Source organism: Prionailurus viverrinus, chromosome E3 (assembly GCF_022837055.1).
Source record: "Prionailurus viverrinus isolate Anna chromosome E3, UM_Priviv_1.0, whole genome shotgun sequence".
Taxonomy (NCBI): Eukaryota; Metazoa; Chordata; class Mammalia; order Carnivora; family Felidae; genus Prionailurus; species Prionailurus viverrinus.
The window spans coordinates 25400097-25420900 of record NC_062576.1 but is presented as its reverse complement, the minus strand read 5'-3'; the positions used below and the strand labels follow the sequence as shown (position 1 = coordinate 25420900).

General features: G+C 41.5%; 1 protein-coding gene across 15 annotated transcripts in view; it reads right to left on the bottom strand.

The window, feature by feature from the left end:
- The window catches only part of DCUN1D3 (defective in cullin neddylation 1 domain containing 3), a 41694-nt gene that overhangs the window by 20613 nt on the left and 277 nt on the right, over positions 1 to 20804 (bottom strand). For 5 of the 15 annotated variants that reach the window (XR_007147743.1, XM_047838277.1, XM_047838278.1 and 2 more), the window contains exons 1-3: positions 20447 to 20759; positions 18699 to 18799; positions 16121 to 16207 (exon numbers count right to left, since the gene is read on the bottom strand). The gene's annotated coding sequence lies outside the window, so the exon portion shown is untranslated. Of the gene's footprint in view, positions 1 to 16120; positions 16208 to 18698; positions 18800 to 20446; positions 20760 to 20804 lie in introns of those variants that run through there. The other 10 variants (XM_047838279.1, XM_047838285.1, XM_047838276.1 and 7 more) reach the window with 8 other exon arrangements.

Genomic DNA, 20804 nt, shown 5'->3' with positions numbered 1-20804 from the left:
AGTCTTCCTCTGTATAGTAACAACATGATCAATCTTCCAGCTGAAATAGGTATCTCATCTAAACCACATCCTATGAAACTGAAAGACCAGATCTGACCAGAATTTGACTGCCCTTATGGTTTCAGTTACTATTGCTGAAACCATTTCTCTTTGGTTTCAAGCACTGAAGAGCCTATTTAGAAAGCATTCCCGTTTTTTGACATTGAGCCCCATGTTGGGCTCCATGCTAGACTGGAGCCTGTTGAAGATTCTCTCTCCAGGGGCACCTGGGTGGCTCATTCAGTTAAGCGTCCAACTCCTGATTTCAGCTCAGGTCTTGATCTCACAGTTAGTGAGTTTGAGCCCCACATGGGGTTTTGCACTGATAGTATGGAGCCTGCTTGGGATTCTCTTAATGGATAAAATAAACTTAAAAAAAAAAAAAAAAAGATTCAGGGTGCCTGGGTGGCTCAGTCAGTTGGCATCTGACTTCGGCTCAGGTCATGATCTCACAATTCTTGAGTTCAAGCCCCATGTCGGGCTCTGTGCTAACAGCTCAGGGCCTGGAGCCTGCTTCGGATTCTGTGTCCCCCTCTCTCTCTGCCCCTCTGCCACTTCCGCTCTGTCTCTCTCAATAGTAAATAAACATTAAAAAAAAATTATCTCTCTCCCTCTCTCTGCCCCTCCCCCGCTCGTTCACACGTGCACCCATTCTCTCTCCCTCTTGAAAGACAGCAAGACAGAAAGCAAGAAAGAATTCAGGTTTTAAAAACTGTGACAGTAAATGCTCATTTTTGTGTGTCTTTATTGGAAATCCATTCCCTGCAGGCTGAAACTTGAGGCCCCGAGGTTTGGGCTTCTTGGGCTTCCCCTCCCCCCCCCCCGCCCCAGTTACTTATTTCACAGATGCGTACTCACATGGCATGAAGCCAAAGTATTCATTAACACGTGTAAAGATAAGCAGATAATTAAATCAAAATAGACCCCTATACCTGATGGCTGGGATCACAGTATTAGAGACTTGGTAAAAGACACATCTGATGATTCCAGCCCAGTTCTTGCCCACTTCCCGCTCATATTGACCTGCCAAAATTGCTGCCACCAAATGGTCACTGCAAAGCTATCAAAACTCTGCCCTAACAGCTAGGCCCTATTTTCATAAAACCGATTATGAGGAAATCCTAAAATAAAGCAGCAGTACCATAAGCTCTTTTGATCATCAGTATCTTTGAAAATCTGATAGGACAGCTTTGGACCCAGAATAATCTGTAGATACATACAAATACACGCAAAGCTTGCATCCAATGACTGAGGTCTATGAAAATACATGGAACTTTTCCAAAATGCATCAGGATTTTATCTACACTGCAACCACATTGGTTCTGTCCATCCAGAAAACCCACTTGCAGATAGTGTAGCTCCTACAGCTGCCCCAGTACAGTCTCATGCCTTCGGAGAAAGGCAGGACATGCTCTGCACACAGATGACTGAGTCTGTACAGTTCAGCTCTGTCTGCGCCCAGCACATACTTAATCACCCGTGCCTCAGTTTTCTCACCTAAAAACTAGGAAAATCAAAGGGTCACCGTGAAGAATAAATGGCTCCTTCGCATCAAGTGGGACTCAGTTCTAATGCTGAGATGCCTTTACTGTTCAACCAACCTCAAATTCCATGTTCATCCAATCTGACACACTATTTTATTTCTTCTCAGCACATTCCACTCTCTGAAATTCTTGTTAACTTACCTGTTGTCTGCTCCCACTACTAGAAGGCAAATGCCACAGGAGCAGGGATTTTATCTTATTCACCTGTTTGTCCTGTGCACCTAAGTTGTGTCACATAAGCAACAGTTTGATAAATATCTGTTGAGTGAATAACAGTCGCTGAGATCTACTGAACGCTTCTATACAAGGCACTCACTAGTCTATGTACATTAAGTGTATTAACTCATGATTGAATAAATGAGGAGTCCAACATACTTAGCACTGTCCCTAGCACAAGTTAGAACTCAACAACTGGTAGCCATTTATACCAATTCTATGATGTTACCAAATACTAAAAGGGGGTTAAGCCCTAAGTATGGAGAATTTAATTTCACTTCTCCAGAACTGCTTCCTAAGGTCTAACTTCTCCTGGACTCCTCTCCTCCCAGTACTTCACTACCTTCAGAGAGAAGAGAGAGTAGGAACTGTCCCCTTATTCCCTACCTCATCATTTCCCAGATAATGTAAAACACAGCTTCTCAGCCAGCATATACCACTCTCCACATGCCACAAGCTAATTTTCACCTCAAACCCAAAAAGAGCCAAAGTTAAAGTTGAAATAGAACATGTTCATCCTGTCGAGCCTCTCTTTAACCTGCACCCCAGTCCCTTGGAAAAAATTCACATTAATGATGGATATCAATATCACTCCGGCCTCTCCTTTTAGCAAGGGAGAAAGCCCAAAGAGTTCATTCAAGCCACTGCCATGTGGCACTCTAGGAAGCTCCAAGGGTTTGCCAATCAGGTGAACTCCAGTAAAAAGCCTTCTGGTGCTGGTCTGAACTAGATCTTCTCTACCTCAGTAAACTAAGGCATCACACATTTAAGGTGTTTGGAGATGCAAGAGCAAAACCCAGCAGTTTTCTTGAATACTGCATACTGAACATGAAGGACACACAGCCATTTTATACTGCTATTCCACTGTTGTATTTACTAAAAGTCGCTTGATGACACAGTGGCTTTTAACTCTCAGGGTTCAAGAGCATACCTCATCAAAGATAGTAAGAGATACGGACCATCAAAGTCCTGCATCTCGTTAGAACCACAGGGGACAACGGACTATGTTTTAGATGACAGCAAGAAAAGAAAGGCCAAGAACGAAGGGCCTTCAAAGCTAGATGCATTTGCCAAGAAAGCAAAGGGCAGATTCCACCTCCGCTGGCTGGCAGGCAGGCCCACACATTCTGCTTAACCATGTGAAACAGCTAGCTTTTGCTCTCTCCGCCCCCGGGCCCAGTTATGATATTTGGGTAGCAACACCAGTGACTTTTCTAGGAGAGTGTTTTATAAAAATAGAGCTTCCAATTTTAGGTCTAAAATTGAAAAGAAAAATAGCCAGAATTAGAAATCTGTTTTAACACAATACATTGAAAATTACAAGTTTAAGTGCTGGTAGCTAAGGACGGGGATCACACCACCACATGACTTCTCAGTGAGTCACAAAAGATAGTACCGGTTTGTTGAACAGTGGACACCGGTAATAAGAGTTAAAGAGGTCCACTTGTGTCAGATGATGGAAAACCAAACGGACACTCCTGTATTTGTTTCAGCAATGGCAAAACAGACACAAATGAACGGCAGCAGCAATTTACAAGACAGAAATATTCATACACCTTTTGTGAGGCTAGTCAAAGAGGAAATATTTGAAACCCTGAATATGACTCATTTTTCAAAAGTTAAATCAGTTTAACAAGAAAAAAAGTCCTCTACACTATTAATAAATCACTAACTGAAACATTTCTGGATTTCTAATAGCCATTCTTGATTAACATACCTTTGTGTCAAAGCAAAAGCCAAGTGCAGGCATTTCACAGCAAACTGCTACCCTTTCAGTTATGAGAACCACTCTGGTGGAACTAGATGGGAGCAACAAGAATTAATCTTCAGGCCTAGATGGATACGGTCTTGATAATAAGACAATAAAGACCTCCCCAAAGGGCTTCTGGGTGCCATAAATTATATAACAAATCCACTTCTGCCAGGCAGCCAGGATTAACTCCTATTCACCCAGGGCACTACTCCTCAGTATCACCAACTGGCTTATCAAAATGAAAGTCATCATCCACCACTGCCCTGAGAAAGGCACAGCACGTTTCTCACTGCTCATCAGTTGGCTGACACCAACTACTCACTGCAAGAGAAATCAACCTAACAATCTTATAAACAAATTTGATACTTGTTTCTTGCAGGCCAAAAGTTTTTTTTAATCCAGAAAGGAAAGTATTTTGTTGGTTTCTCCTCCAGTAAGTTCTCCTGACTGAATTTTTATAGGAACTGCCTATGCTGACATTTTATTATAGTAGACAATTTGGGTTTTTTAAAAAAAATTTTTTTTTATTCATTTTTGAAGGAGAGAGAGAGAGAGACAGAGCATGAGCGGTAGGAGGAGCAGAGAGAGAGACACACAGAATTCGAAGCAGGCTCCAGGCTCTATGCTGTCAGCACAGAGCCCGACGCAGGGCTCAAACCCATGAACCATGAGATCATGACCTGAGCGGAAGTCAGACGCTCAACCGACTGAGCCATCCAGGTGCACCTATAATAGACAATTTGTTATTTCTATTATGCATTCAAAGCTTGAATGCATTATGTTATCCTTTATCCTATTGAACATAAACATTCATGACACCAAAGCAGATAGCCAAAAATAACACGTGCACAGAAGATAAAGGATATTATTATTATTACATCTTAGATTACAAGTTCTAAGAAGGCAGGGAGTGTGCATGGTAACGTGAAAAGAGCTAACTGGCACCTAACAAACATTTTCTAAAGAATAAGCACCTACTTTGTACCAAGCACACCGCACAAATCTACCTACATGCATGGTACTAGCCAGTTTTACACAATCACGTCCACAAATGCTTACATGAGTTTTACAATGTACCACCCAACATTTTCAAAACATTTTACACTAATCCAACAATCATACCCTAGTAGGTAGGTATTATCATTGTTTTATAGATGAGAAAACTAAGACACAGAAAATACCAATAACTTATATAAGGGCACACAGCTAGCAAGTGGCAAAGCTAAAATTCAAACCCATGTTTTACTGTTTTTCATAATTAAGGATAATGCTTTTCAAACCCACAGTTTTTAAAATATGGAAATTTAAACTAACTCTTTCAAAAACCATACTAAAATAGTTTTTTGGGGTGCCTAGCTGGCTCAGTAGGTAAAACATGCAACTCTTGATCTCAGCGTTGTAAGTTCGAGCCCCAAGTTGGGTACAGAGATTACTTAAAAATAAAATCGTTAGGGGTGCCTGGGTGGCTCAGGCAGTTAAGTGTCTGACTCTTGATTTCGGCTCAGGTCATGATCTCACAGTCCTGAGACTGAGCCCCGCGTCGGGCTCTGCACTGGGCATGGAGCCTACTTGGGATTCTCTCTCTCCTCCCCGTCCCCCGTGTGTGCTCTCACCTCTCTTTCAAATAAAATAAAATCTTTAAAAAAATTTTTTTAATGTTTATTTATTTTTCAGAGAGAGGCAGGCAGAGTGTGAGCAGGGGAGGGGCAGAGAGAGAGAGAGACACAGAATCTGAAACAACTCCAGGCTCTGAGCTGGCAGCACAGAGTCCAATGTAGGGCTTGAACCCACAAACCATGAGACCATGACCCGAGCCAAAGTCAGACGCTTAACCAACTGAGCCACTCAGGCGCCCCAAAATAAATTCTTAAAAAAAATTTTTTTAAATAAAATGAATAGTTTTTTGTGTGGTATGTATAAGCTTTCAGTTACTGTGAAATGAGAGACAGAACAAGATCAGTGCCTTCCACTTTAACTGCAGCCTTCAGTGAGAATGAACACTACCCCCTGACCAAATACACATGTAAATACACATATAACTCAAAAGTTTCATGAAGCAATATTTACCTTACCCTCACTTCTAGGATGTACTATAATTTATTCCTTTTCTTTAATTTGGTTTTTAACTTTTGATTATACTCACTAGATATGACCCACAGTGAGAAACTCTCAAGATCAAACTTAAAGGTCCCCTTCAATAGCCTTATTGTGCCAGACAGAATACTAGGCATTTTAGAGTCATGACAGCAGTTAATCCCCACATCTACCCTACGAAGTTGGTACTGCTGATACACTGAAATAATCTCAGAAAAAACCCACTTTACCCAAATCCCTACACTGTGGCACAGAAAAGATCACCAAATGGTCCATCTGCTCCCCCAGTTTCCCAGGTTCTTTTCAGTGAGGTGGGGAAATGTGTCTACTTCTGGCCAATGAGCTGTAGGCAGTTGTGATTCTTATCGTTTCTAACCCTAAACACTGAGCTGGCACGTGACATCTCAGCCATCTTTTCCCCTGCCATGGTTACCAAGATAGTACACAAGAGTGGAATCTTCATTAGCCTGGGCCTCTGAGTGACTGTATAGAACAGGGCACCCTTCAGCCTACTGACCCATGCGGGACATCCAAACAATAGTTTTATCAGATTAAGGCCGACTTTGTAAATTCTTACTCTTGACTATCTACCCATCCTCAGTAATTCTACAGTTCAGGCCCCTGACATCTTTATTGGAGCACCCTCACAAATAGTTTCCCTACTTCTGGGATTGCTCCCTCCAACCTCTTTCACACTGTCACTGGAATGATCTTTTACACACACACACACACACACACACACACACACACTTACTTGACTATGCTGCGTCCCTACTCAAAATTATTTAATAGTTCCCCTTCACCTACAAAACACAATCCCAAACTCAATAAGGCATACAAAGAAAGCCCTTCTGAGTCTGGCCTCAACTACTGTCATTCTCCCCATCTCATATATTCCCCATCCCTCAGCCATAAACACCTGCCATTCCCCAAAATGCCACGGCTTCTCATGCTTAGGTTTACACATCCTGTTACCTCTACTGAACGCCATCTCACTCTCTGGTCTATGTCTGTCAAGCTCAGCTGAGATTTTTACCTCCCACAGGACTCCTCTCCTGACTCCTTCAAGCTGACCTAGAGCCTTTCTGCCCCTCCACATCTTCATTTATGGCACTGATATTTTTTGGCAACGGTTTTACATTTTCTAGTTGTTCTTATGTCACTTTTCCTACCACATCATAAGGGCCTTAAGAACAAGATACACAAAAGGCACTTAAGTGTACCGGAATGAATAGCTGGCAACCTATAAACACATGTTGTGCATCCAATCCTAGTGTCAGTCCTTTAAGAAAAATTCAGACCACACACACTTCATTTTGAATACAATGGTGAAAGCATCTAATCTGAAGGCCAAATTTTTCTAGGTTACAAAGCTAGTTTTGAGTTTCAGAAGTTCCCTATGAATGATCCACATCCTGTCTGGGAAAGCTGGTCCCCTTCTCATATACGTCTAATTTGAAAACTATATAGGATGGTTCTTAGAATATCTTGCATCTGTTTGGAAACTGAGAGTGCTATTAACAGTGTGTTTTTAAAAGTTTTGTTGGGGTGCCTGGGTGGCTCCGTCAGTTAAGCGTCCGACTTCGGCTCAGGTCATGACCTTGCGGTTTGTGAGTTCAAGCCCTGCGTCGGGCTCTGTGCTGACACCTCAGAGCCTGAAGCCTGCTTCCAATTCTGTGTCTCCCTCTCTCTCTGCCCCTCCCCTGTTCATGCTCTGTCTCTCAATAATAAATAAACATTAAAAAAATTAAAAATAAAAGTTTTGTTCTGTTAAGCTGCTACTGTAATCAAAAGCTCTTTCACTTCATTGGGCTGAGTCAGAAGCATTAAATGTAGAAGACCTGCAGAACTTGGTGTTGAGGGAGTCAACTTAAGCATTGTATGCAAATAGTAAAGCGACAAATCAGACTGAGGGGAAACTTAGGCCAAACTACACAGAGGGAAGGAAAAACTGTATCCTTCCAAATGGGGAAAAGGCAACTGGAAAGATTTTTACCTGTTGCATAACATTTTATTATCTCTTTCTGCTAGGCCGAGCAATGGTTTTGAGCTGGAACTTAGAAAAGCAAATGCCCTGACAAACTAAGTAATTCTGGTTCTTTGATTAGGGAGGTTTAGAGTTAAGAGTTAAAGCCGGCAATTATTATTATTTTTTTTTACTTCAAGTTACCATGAAAGTTCAATTTCCAACAAGAATTAAAATGTTAGTCTTCCATGAGAACACCAGAGTAAGTCGTCTTACTTCCAGTAAGTGCTGGAAACATGGAAGAATGACTTGAGAAGGTTTGGAACTCTACCACTGTTTGTACATCTTTCATTCTGACTCTAAATTACATTTTATCTTTTTAAATGTGTGATCTTGAATGCTTACACTTCTGTGGAGATTCTACTACCATGGAGATAATTATTTGTATGACTGGGAAAGAATAGTATTTCATGGGGCTCTCATCTTTAAAGGCCCAACGACTCAGCTGCCCACAAGATATCTTAACCAAGACTCATTGATCCAATGGCAATTTTCCAAGAAGAGAAAGAAATAAACAACCTCACTCTAGCTTTGCAAATCCTAGTCTACAGACCAAGGGCAAATGTCACGACTCCTCTCCATCCCCTTTTAGGATTTCCCCCGACTCACCAGCAATAATATATAAGTAATGACTAAACTCTGCGCCAAGGAAAATGGACTCTGAAAGACATCTACAATGAGTAAGGTAGTCTTGTGAATCTGCACAAAGGATGAATGTCATCTATGTCATGAAACAGATTTTACTGGAGAAAAAAAGATTTTTTAATCCTGCAAAATCATAGGCCTGAGTAAAGGCTTTTTCCCTTTCCCAGTGTGCCCAATACCGCAAGTCACCACTTCTCTCAGGAGACAAAACTGTATGAATGACAAAACGAAAATTTACCAAGTATTGAGGGCTTGTGGCTTGGAACGTTAGATTTACCTCAGTTGGGAAACATCTGAAGAGTTTCTCATTATGAAACCAAGTAGAAACTCTGTATTAAATAAATGAAGGAGGAAAATCATCTTGGGCTACATCATTGTCACCACTGTGCTCAATTTTGACCTCATCTTGACTAGATAACACATAGCACGAAAGGTAATAGACACGGAACCATCTTTATAGCAATTCTTTTAAATTACAATTTGAAACATTTAACTATTACATGGAACTATACCAGATGCATGGGCCTTTATGCTGAAGTAATTACAGAACACTATCACTTGCAGAACACTGGCCAACAAGCAAAGTAGATAATGAAAGATGACAGTGTGAAGATACACAGAAAATGTCAAGGGAACACAGGTAATTAAGGTTCAAAACAAAACAAAAAAACAATCTCAAGAAAACAGACTACATGTGAAAGCAACTTTCTTGGCTCCTATTATGCAATCAAGATTTCAGTTTTATTCTAGGGTTTTACTTAAAAAGAAAGCACCTCCCACAATACTTTTGTTTCTTTCTTTTTTTTTTTTTTTTAAACCATTGCTCAGTTTACTTCTCAAGACCCCCATTGAGTTATGAGCCAATAAAACAAAAGTGAAATAAAATTTTAAATAAAGCTTGTCTCCGTGTTTAACTTCATTTTAGGGCAGGTGTCACACTATACCTTTAAAGAAGTTACCAGTAAGATTAACATAGGGCACAGCCTCAGCCTTCCAGAACCTAGAATACATGCACTAGCATGCATTCAAGAGAGAGGGCTGGCAATAAATAAATAAATAAATAAATAAATAAATAAATAGTAAGTAGATAGATCGATAAATAAATAAGTAAGAGTGAGAGAGAGCACGAGGGTTGGCTTTTTCTCCCTCCCCAACAGGATAGGTCAGAATCCTAGCTGCTTCTATGGGGAGTCCCAACCCCAAAAAGTGAAAGGAAAAAAGATCAATCCAGGTTGTAGGAAAACTGCTTAGAGTGAAAGAGAAAGCATTACTACTTATTTTTCATTCATTAAAAAAAAAGCCACCACTACTAACATCTACAATATTTTAAATTCTATACAGCCTACTTACGGATATCTTCACCATGAATGCAGAAATAGAAATTTGTCAATTTGCTTGAGTGAGGCAAGTCTTTAAATCCACTCAAATTTGAACCTGTTCTGCTGTGTCCCCCAGAGGACTTCATGAAGGTGTGGCACTGGAGCAGAATTAATGAACCTTAGAATTACAAACTTCAGCCTTTCCTAGACAGCCTTTATGATCTTACATATCCATTTACCATCAACTATTGTTCACCCAATATTTTTCTTAAAAGCATAAAAAAATCATATCCACTTTAATATTATCTTAAGCAACACTATCCATGAAGTCACAGGTCTGGGCATGCTAGTTTTGTTTTCATTAATACACAGTAAAATACAGAACTAGTAAACAAAAAGGTCTCATCTGTGTACCACCAAAAATCTTATGTACCATCAACAGTACAAAAAAAAACACTTTTGCGTGCTCATTTCAGCAGCATATACACTAAAAATATAACCAAAGCCACACTTTGCGAAACAGTGATTTCATCTCAAATCCTTTATGTCACAGTTAAGGAAACAGACTCAAAGAGGGCCTGTAACTTGCTCAAAAATACAGAATAACTGGTGGTGGAGCCCAGACTAGGATCTAAGTCCAGTGGTGGTCCCACCAGAGTAGAATCTCCAGATGGGTGAGCTACAGGGAGAATTAGAGAGCTGGCCTTAGGGGAGTTCACCAACAACTGAACCTCAAGCAGCTGGTAAGCCCTTTACCAGTGTATCTGGGCTTTTCACTTTCTCTGAGAAGCACACACACAACATAGTACTTGGCTAGCTGACTCTCCAAGGTTTTTCTAGACTGGCTGAAATAGACTTGCTGTTTCCTTCCCAAAGTCTCATGTGATTATGCCCAATTCAATGCACTCAAGGTATACTGCAAAAGATAAAAATGTCTCCTGGATCAGTTTCCCTTTTTTTTGGTTTAACAGTACCTTTGCTACTGAGCCCCAGTGCCCATTGCTAGACTCCTGCATGCTCTATAGTTTCAGGGAGATTTTCCATCTCTTAGTTTTAGGCCAGCTCTGGAAATGGGCTGGAAGTTTCCATCACAGAGTCACTCCTATACTTCCCAGATACCCAGAGCAGGTTTTATTTTCAAGTGACAGATAACCTGTGTCTACTGTGTGCCCAGCAATGTTTTATACGCTGTCCTATATGTCTCCCTATAAAAGGAAGTAAAATGATATAGTTCCTGGCCCCTTGGGACGTGCCAACCCAGGTGAGCTTAGCTATGTATGCACATAGCTAATAACAGCTGATGTTCTTAGATTGTATATATATATATATATATATATATATATATATATATATATACACACACACACATATATATATTCGCATGCCAGGCACAGTGCCAAAGCCTTCAAATGGACTGTCTTACTGACTTACAAGTATTTGCTATGATTATCCTCCCTTTATACATGAAAAATATAAAAATGAGACTTAGAGATGTTAAGTGGCTCATCCAAGGTCAACATTTAAGTAGGTGGTAAAGTTCAGACTAAAACCCAGACTAGGCTGATGCTCTTAACCAGTGCACTACGTACACCTGAATCTTTTTAACGTCACACCAAAAGAAAACATGAATATTGTGTAATTGATTTCTTATTAAGGGAGCTCATTTCTTGCACTAGGCAAGTCTAGAGCTACAGCACCTGTGAAATCCAAGAAACTATAACACATTCTGAGTATGCCATTTCATATTGACTGAGGGAGAAGTTTGTTCTTTTGTAATCTGAAGCTATTTAATTTGCACTCTCTTGACCAAAACCTCCATCAAATTAACAGTAAATGCATACTGTTACTTCTCACCTAAATTAACTTTAGGTAGCCTTCTCTAGGTAGCATCTACTTATGGAATGCAAAGCTGGATTATTAGTGTAGTAGAATAAAAAAATATATTTGGTCTTTGTCCCCAGTTTGTGCCAGAGCTCCTAAAACTCTTGGTATGTCCTTACAGATAGACATGTCCTTTGTTATTCATAAGGATCCTGGTTGGACCACACTGGAACTTATGCTAATGAGGTGACTCAGGGTGGGCCCTTACACACCTTCAAGGCAGAGGCTGGCCTCACCAGAAAGAGCAGACACAAGATTAAAAGGTTGGAACTTTCAGCCTCATCTCCAGACCACAGGGAAGGGGCGCAAAGGGTGGCTGGAGTTTAATCACCAGGCTGATGATTCAATCAGTTATGACTACATCAAGGAACCTCAACTGAAACTAAAACCAGGCTAGGGGAGCTCCAGGCTTGGTGAACACACTGGTGTACTGGGAGGCAGCAATAACCAAGGGGGGACATGCAAGCTGTACCAATTCAGATCTCGTCTTATGCCCCTCTTCCAATTGGCTGTTCCTGGTTTGTATCCTTTATAGTGAAACTGTAATCATAAATACACTTTCCCCAGTTCTGTGAGTCAAATGTTCTGGCAATTATTGAACCTGGGGGAGGGAGGTTGTGAGGAACCCCAAATTTTTAGCCCGTCAGGCAGCAGTGCAGGTACTCTGGGGCTACCTGATACTTGTGGCTGTTATCTGAAGTGGGGCAATCTTATGAGACTGAAACATTAACTTGTGGGGTATGCACTCACTCCAGGCAGTTGGTGTCAGAATTGAATTGTTGGACACTCAGGTTGTGTCAGAGAATTGTTGTTGGAACATAATTAATAACCTCAGAAAAAGAGGTTTACGTTAAAACCAATCTAACTGGTGCTCAGAAGCCACTTCCCTGCTTGATCTAATCATTAAATCTATAGCTGTCACCAATTCAGAGCACTACCTGACATTTTCAGTGCAAGCATAAAATATGGCTCTATGGACAGATCTGCAGGTACCTGGTAGAATAAAATTTCTTTTAAAAGAAGAAAGCTCATGGACTAATTTGACCTGCTAAAGAAAACATGGAATGTTGTAGAAATTGAAACCAAAAATGATTATTCTTTAATAATTTAAGTTGTGATTTATTCCACATTTATTATAGTCTCCATGAGATTCTCTCCCATGAGAGAATCACGAATTACCTCGATAGTTTACATTAACTGTTCCCTCTGGATAGCAGATGATGCTAAATGACAATCACCACCCCCTAGTATTTGCTTCATTTGTACTTTTACCCAAACTCTAATGTGACCAAGGACATTACATTCCCTCCTGTTTACCAACTTCTGATTTGTCAAAAGTAAAATCAAAAGAGACAGAGATCTCAAAAAACTTAGGCCAGCACTCAGTAAGCAATCTTTAAGACCAATCTGGTCAAACCAGATACTGCATCCCTGCATTCACCCCTCCCCATCAGAAATATACTTTCCAGTAATGAGAGAGAACACTTGTGGTCAGAGACCTGGTCAGGGCCCCTGGATTACCCAACTCCACAGGTTCCCCGTCCCTCTCCTTGGGAACACTGTTCCCTGAAGTTGGGCAATCTTGTGGGCCTGCTCCTTCCCTACCCACTCTTCCCCCACTAAGTGCCATCGTTAGCGTTTTCTACCCTTTCCCAGTTGGACCACCAATGGGCATTTCTCTTCACCCTATATATACACCCAGTCCACAATACCACTACCACTACCACCACCCCGACCACCTCGCCTTCCCAAAGTCCTTCCCTACACACCCTCTTCTTCCACCACTGAACCCACCTATCTAAATGCCTTCAGGGGCGCCTGGGTGGCGCAGTCGGTTAAGCGTCCGACTTCAGCCAGGTCACGATCTCACGGTCCGTGAGTTCGAGCCCCGCGTCAGGCTCTGGGCTGATGGCTCGGAGCCTGGAGCCTGTTTCCGATTCTGTGTCTCCTTCTCTCTCTGCCCCTCCCCTGTTCGTGCTCTGTCTCTCTCTGTCCCAAAAATAAATAAACGTTGAAAAAAAAAATTTTTTTTTAAAATAAATGCCTTCAGGGGGCACTTCAGTGGCTCAGTCAGTTGAGCTTCCGACTCTTGATTTCAGCTCTATTTCAGCTCAGGTCATATTCTTGGGTTTGTGGGACTGAGCGCTGTGTTGGGGGAGGCTGCTTGGGATTCTCTCTCTCTCTCTCTCTCTCTCTCTCTCTCTCTTCTCTCTGCCCCTCCCCCCCCCAAGTAAATAAACAGTAAAATAAAATAAAATAAAATAAAATAAAATAAAATAAAATAAAATAAAATAAAATAAAATGAAATAAAATAAAAGCCTTCAAAAGTCTTTAGACTTTTCTCTTTCATAAAATGTTAGGAAACCCGCAAACTTTTCCTTACCATAGGCATTAGCCATAACCAACTGTTTTGAGTAAATGACTGAACAAATGACTAGTTGTTTCAAAAAAAACTAATTTACTAGAGAAAAAGAACCATGGAAACATTCTAAAAAATGGAAACAGGGCATTCACTCTATCACTTCTCACTTTTGAATTCTACTCGGAAGCAAGAAAGTGTCATTCGAACTGAGAAAAATGTCTCCTCTGAGGACCTGGGAATTCCAGCGTATCCACGATCCTGCCACCTAGAACCCAGGCTACTAGAGTGCCAGCCCTCACTGCAGTGGATTCCTACCCTTCCCTTTCAGTTTAAAGAGCAGCCACTAGGTAATCAAGTAGATATAAAGCTAGAGTTTAACTGAAAACAAATTTGCTTCACAAAGAAAGAAAGAAAAAAAAAGGAATGTGGCCATTGTAGTTCTTTCCCAGAGCTGTTCTAAAACTGTTCTGTCAATGGATATACCCAGGTTTTCCTGTTCGGATTCCAGGGCAAGTCACTGGGAAAAGGAAGTAGTGTATTTGGTTCAGCATTTTGAATAGGTATTCTCTACAGCCCACCGGCTTAAGAAATTACAGAGATAAAGCCTCAACTCCTATTTGAGAGAACTACTGTCACTTTCAGGAATACTGAGGAGAAAGGGCCAGCTACTTACAGGTGCCATTACTCACTTATAGCCTCATTTCGCATATGCTTCAAAGGTGGTTATAAGGAGTCTTCTCTGAAAGAACAGCAGTTTGTGACAAAATGTTTGAGTAAAGAACTAAGAATATATAAAAGACCAAGCAGCAAGGATTTCAATTCAACTCAAACAAAGTGCCTACAAAGACACATATGAAGTAAAGTAAATGAGAAAACAAAATTAGCACAAAGAAGGCCCGATTCTAGTCCTATAGTTGCCAGTACTCCGCTCTGTAACTTCAAGCAAGTTTACTGTAACCTTTCTAGATTTCCATTTCCCGACTAAATCACCACTTTTCAACCTGTTTTTGGTCTCAGAACGTTTTGTTCCATTGAAATCTTCTGTGGAAGCCCAATATAAGAGAATATTAAAGTTAACTTTCACAGAGTGAAGCACAGTGGGCTGAAATGGAAGGGAGACAGCAAAACTCCCTCATCCCAACCACAAATGTACTCCAGCAACGGCCCACAAGAGCTCCACAGAGCCCAGTTTGAAACAAACACCACACCAGATAGTAAGGTTCTTTGAGGGTCTTTTTCCGGCTTCTTCCTAAACTGGAGAAAGAGGAATGAACTGCATTCAATACATTAAATGCTATCACTTGACTCTTACTCAGAATCAAAATTATAGATCACACACCAACCCACTTTAAGCCAACACTGGAGAGACCAAACCCTTCATCAACCAACAAGAACTAAAAACTAGAACCAAACCCTGCTGTCCTGATAGGTGGAAGCAATCTATTAATAAAATAAGGGGAGGCAAGTCTTTCCAGCACACTGTCTCCTAGAATGACAAGCAGAGACTGGGGCAGTAGCTACAAAAGATGCTAAACAACTCTCCAAAAACAGAAGTCCTACACTATGCAGGGGGTACTATCCAAGATCCTCTGTCAGTCATATCTGGTCTGGCCTCAGTTACAGAATTATTTCCGGTCCTCAAGTCCTCAGGTTGAGCCCTCCAGCAGAGCATGGCACAACAGGGACAAAGAGAATGTTTCCTATAGCAATCTAAGCTTCCACACTGCAATTCAGCCCAAAACCCAACAACACAGCACAGCTCAAAGGATAGTCCTGAGCAAAGCCACACCCTCAGGAAGTCAGGAGGAGTCATTAACATGATGCCTACCTTTCCATGCACTCAGGCTGGTATATGGGCACTGGCCATAGGTGGCTTATTTTGCCACAAGGGCTAATCACCATCTCAACACTGACTTACTGATCTTCCCTATTCTGATGTACAGTATTTAAATAAAGTTTCATTCACACGCATCTAAAAGAAGATCATGTGGGACTTTCTTTCCCCCTCCCATTTTTTCCTTTCAGCACATCACAACTTCAAAGAATTAGAGTTTGAGCTTCCAACCCTTTTTCTCATTATTTTATTAAATTAATATGTTGAGTTATACTTTGTAATCGTTAATTAAATGGTGAGGTACTGTGATAATCTCTTTGTTCTCCCAAAAGAAATAAGACCTTCCATCACCTAGAAAAACAGACACAAGAACCAGTGAAACTAGATTTGAAGTGAAAGACACTAACTCAAACTCACTGGTCCTTTGTACAAAGAGCTTCAGAACACTGTGCAACATTTAGGGAGAACTGATCCTGGTTCACTGGTATCAACATCTGTAAAGAGACACAAAGAAGTAATTGTAAGTTATCAAGAGCTGGGGAAATAGGAGTTACCACGTAATTACCATTGTTTCAATCTGAGTTACCACATCTTCACCTCAAAACAACTGGCAGCCAGTGTACAATTAACTCTTACTGCAGCACAGATACCAAAACAGCAAAATCAGATTAATTTTAAGTCTACTGCAATACAACTCCAAAACTAAGTGGCATCAACTGGCCTTCTAGGTTGCCCACCTCTCAGAAGAGTTTGTCCAAAAGCCCCCAAAGTTCAAGAAAGAAATCAACTGGTACCCTAGATTAAAAGGCCAGCTCAACTCCAAGACTCCACATTCATTTAGATTGGTGGATTCTTTCCCCAAACACAATCAGTGGCCAACGTAGGAGTCAATGGCTTCTCCCCATGTTCAAGTCCCCTCCTACATATCCACCCCCTTTCAGAAATTAGAAAAGAGCCACTAGTCTACAAACTAGCTGATAATATTTCAACCTACAGGATATTTTCATACCTGAGTTATAATAAGCCATTGAAATGAAGATGAATAGTAGACAGCTTAATAATCCACTGGCCAGAGCATCTGAAGCCCAGCATTAGCATACAAAGTCCAAAACTCTTTAACCTAGACATATATATATATATATATATATATATTTTAACCTATATATACTTAACCTATATATATTTAACCTATATTATATATATATTTAACCTATATATTTAACCTATATATATTATATATATATTTAACCTATATATTTAACCTATATATATTATATATATATCATCGGTTCTCCAATCTTTGACTTAGTCTGCAGTACAGAAGAGTGGAGTCTGTTGTTTTCCTGGTCCTAGCTGTTCACTTCAGTCACTTGCTTGCTAACTAAAAGACTTTCCATTGGTATTCAAGTCGGAATTCAGTAATTCAGTACCAGGCTCTATTCCACCCCCCTCATTACCCTGAGGACTGCCCAGCAAGCCCTATTCGTTAGTTCTGGCAATCCACCTACCAATTCTACTAAAGTAGCAGAACTTAAAACAGGTGACAAGTCCTCAATTTCAGATTTGTTTTCCCCCAAACACGAAAAGGTTTTACTTAGCATTTCTAATACCGACTTTACTACAAACAGCCCAAGCAACATTTAAGTCTCTCAACCACATGGCTCAAAGGGCCAATTCACTCAAAGAACACACTAGTCACTGTTGTGGGGTTCAAAAGAAGAAAACAGCGTATTCTTTCTGTTTCAGCCCACTGTGACATGGCAGAAGAGGGCCAAATCAAGGAGGAGTCCTGATTGGGCTTCTCAAGTGGACAATCTGGTCAAGGTGAGGCTGAAAAGCAGCTGACTATTGGAGATGAATGGCCCCAACAGAAGGCAAAAGTAGGTTACATCCCCTGGTTACATGCCAGCCCAAAGATGCCGACACAGTGGGATTCAGCCCACAATGGTCATTTATCTACCGTAATCCACCGAGTGAACTTTTAGCACCAACCTACACCTCAGCTCAGTGTTATTAGTCATCAGGCAGACCAGACAAGAGTGGAAATGTTGCAACATAAAACCTGCCTCCCTACAAAAAACAACTTCAAACTTAGATCTTGATGGACATCTTTGTAGACCAACGGGGTTATATTATCACTTGCCCAACCTTCAACCCTAAATTCATACACAGCTGGAAGCAAAGGAGGATTCATTTACTAGAACATATTCAGGGTACCCACTATGCAATTTTAAATAGCATACAAGACAAAATCCTCTAAGGAGAAAAAGTGTGCTCTCAGTTGAACATTTTGTTGAATTCTGAACACAGCTTGACATTTATCTGCCAGAAAAGACCCAGGTGACCACAGACGGCTCCTCTCCCACTCTCAGCAGGGCAACTTTTTTTTTTTTAATTGCCAACAGTCCAACAGTACCTGCAAAACAGTGATAATACTCTACGAAAGGAAATAGAATTGATCAAAAAGGAGCATCACTTTCTATTTCCTTCTTCTTGCTCTTATTTTGCCTACCTGTTCTGAGCCTAGCCTCTACCTCTCTGACCTAGACTTTTTTCATTTCCTCTTTGCTCACTAGGCTCTGGCTGTTACTGCCTCCTCTTTCCCATCCTCCCTCACCTCCCTACCCCCTTTCCACCCCACCCCTTTCTTCCCAGACCCTGGAACTTGCCAAAGTCACTTCAGCCAGTTTCTGCACTAGCTAGTCCGAGAAGCTGGAAGGCTTTTCCCCTATATTTGCATGGCTGGCTTCTTTTTATTTAAAGCTCAGCTTGAGTGTTACCTCCTCAAGAAAGGTCTTCCTTGACTGCATCCCAATCACTTTCTATCACATCACTCTACTTCCTTCAGCATTTATTAAAATCTGATTTATTTGCTTATTTATTCTCTGTCCCCACACTCTCTAATGTAAGCTCCATGAAAGCTCAGACCTTATGCTTGTGTTCACCTTTGCCCACCCAGAACCCAAAATACTGGCTAGCACTTACTTGCTCATCAATAATGCTTGCTGAATGAATGAATTTTGGACTTTTTATACAATGGTTCCAAATCAATTGTGAGAACAGTAGTCATTCTTTTTGTTACAGTTCTGTGAAACACATAAACAAGCTGTTACTTGTACAACCAAGGCATTAAATATTCTGTTTTATCAGGCTTGAAAGCCCTAATGAGTCGGATGGGACCCGTTATGATAATTCTCCTAGCAATATGCACATAAACTCAGTTATAGAGGGCCAGGATTTATGGACACTTTCTAATCAAAGGATCCCTAATATTTAGGCACTATCTATTAAAGTTCTTCAGAAAACACAGTTCAACATTCAACAGATTTCCAAAGAAAATATCAACACCAAAATAGGAATTCTTACATTTCACTCTAAAACTTCTAAGACAAGCTAAAAGAGCACTACTTGGTGATTTTTTTTTTAAACCAAGAGAACATCCATAAAGAGGTCTTTCCAGTCATTATCTGCCTTGTTCAAATAATTTTTGCACATCCGTTATTGGTTTGTATTCTTCTTTAAAACAACACACCACATTTTCTCATTTAAGACCACCTATACACAAAGAATCAGCTAAATAAGATGGAAATCAGCACAAATCATATGTGCCACTGAAGACTTGTGTGACCAACAAATGTAGAAAAAGATTAAAAACCTATTGTCCAACTGCAGAAACAAAAAAGTAATATGGGGTTTTCTGTTCTCTGAAGTGCATCATGAAGTGTGGGTGGAGAGAAACACAGAAATCCAGAATTAGCCTAACATCAAATCATTTTGGGAAGAGTTGACAACATGTAAATTCCTCACACATAAAGTATTTAGAACAAGAGACTTTGATTCCTGGGCTATGATGCCATTTAGGAATCTTTGCAAGGCCTTAGGAATTCCAGTATTCATAGGAGAAAATGCTCATCTTAATTTGGAGCTACCAGGCATTGAGAGGTACTCCCAATGTGACACAGCCTGTAACTGAAGTATTACAAAGCTTGCAGTAAGATCTGGGATAGAGGCTGAACACCAAATTCGAAAGAGGTAATCAAGGTACTAAGTGACATAAAGGGGGGGAAAAAAAAAGAAAAAAGAAAAACCACCATGATTACCACCTAGCCACAGAGAACTGAAGTGGAAACGAGGGGTGTATATGGGAGAAGAAAAGGGGTGAAAGGGAATGGAAAAAAAACAATACATTTGTCACCCCGTACCACTTCCTATACAGGACACGGGCAAAGCTTCCAGCCCCATTACCTCAGGCACAGATGGTTATCGTTTGTAGCAAAGGTGCATAGAAAGGCCTTCAGGTCTGAGCCCCTTAATTCCAGGACTGTTAATGATTAAAGAGAAGGATGGGGGTGGGGAGTGAAATGAGGGAGGAGGGAGCTGGAGATTCACCCACCACCTCCCGCCTGGACTCCTACCTTACGGCGCTTACCCGGGGCATAGAACCAGAGTCTGCACCCTCTCCAGGGCAGCTCCAGCCCCCAGATCCCCAGGCCTGGGTTGAGGGGTGCTGGCGGTCGGGAGGCAGGGACCGTAGGTAAGTTTTCTTGAGCCCTGCGGCTGACACGCCACAGGCTCCCCTCACAGCCTCTTCCTCCAAAGGGACCAGTCCAGACAAGGCGCTGATTTCCACTCCTCCCCTTCCACCCCCTTTTCTCGAAGGTACCCAACCCCCGCTCCTTCATCTCTCAATGCTCCCCCCTTTTCCTCAAAAGCCCCCCCCCCCCAAAACTCACAGCTGCTCCAGAGGTTCCTCCAGTCAAACCCTTTCTGGAAACGACGGCGGCCCGGCGGGTCCAAACCACCTACCATCCCCGCTCGCGTTTCCAGGCTCCCTACCCGCGCCGCCGCCGCCTCTTCTTCCACCACTGCCGCCGCCTCCTCTTCATCTGCGGCCCACCGGCGGCAGCCGCCCCCAAACCCCGCCCCCTCCATAGCCTCCTGCATCATCACTTCCGGTAACCCCGCAGGCCGCCGACTCCAGGAGGGAGAATTGAAGAGGGGCGGGGAGGAACGGGTGGAAGATTGCGTCACGACGTACGCAAAGACGCACGAAGCTGTAGCCAAGTAAGGGCAAAGACCTAGCGACGAGGA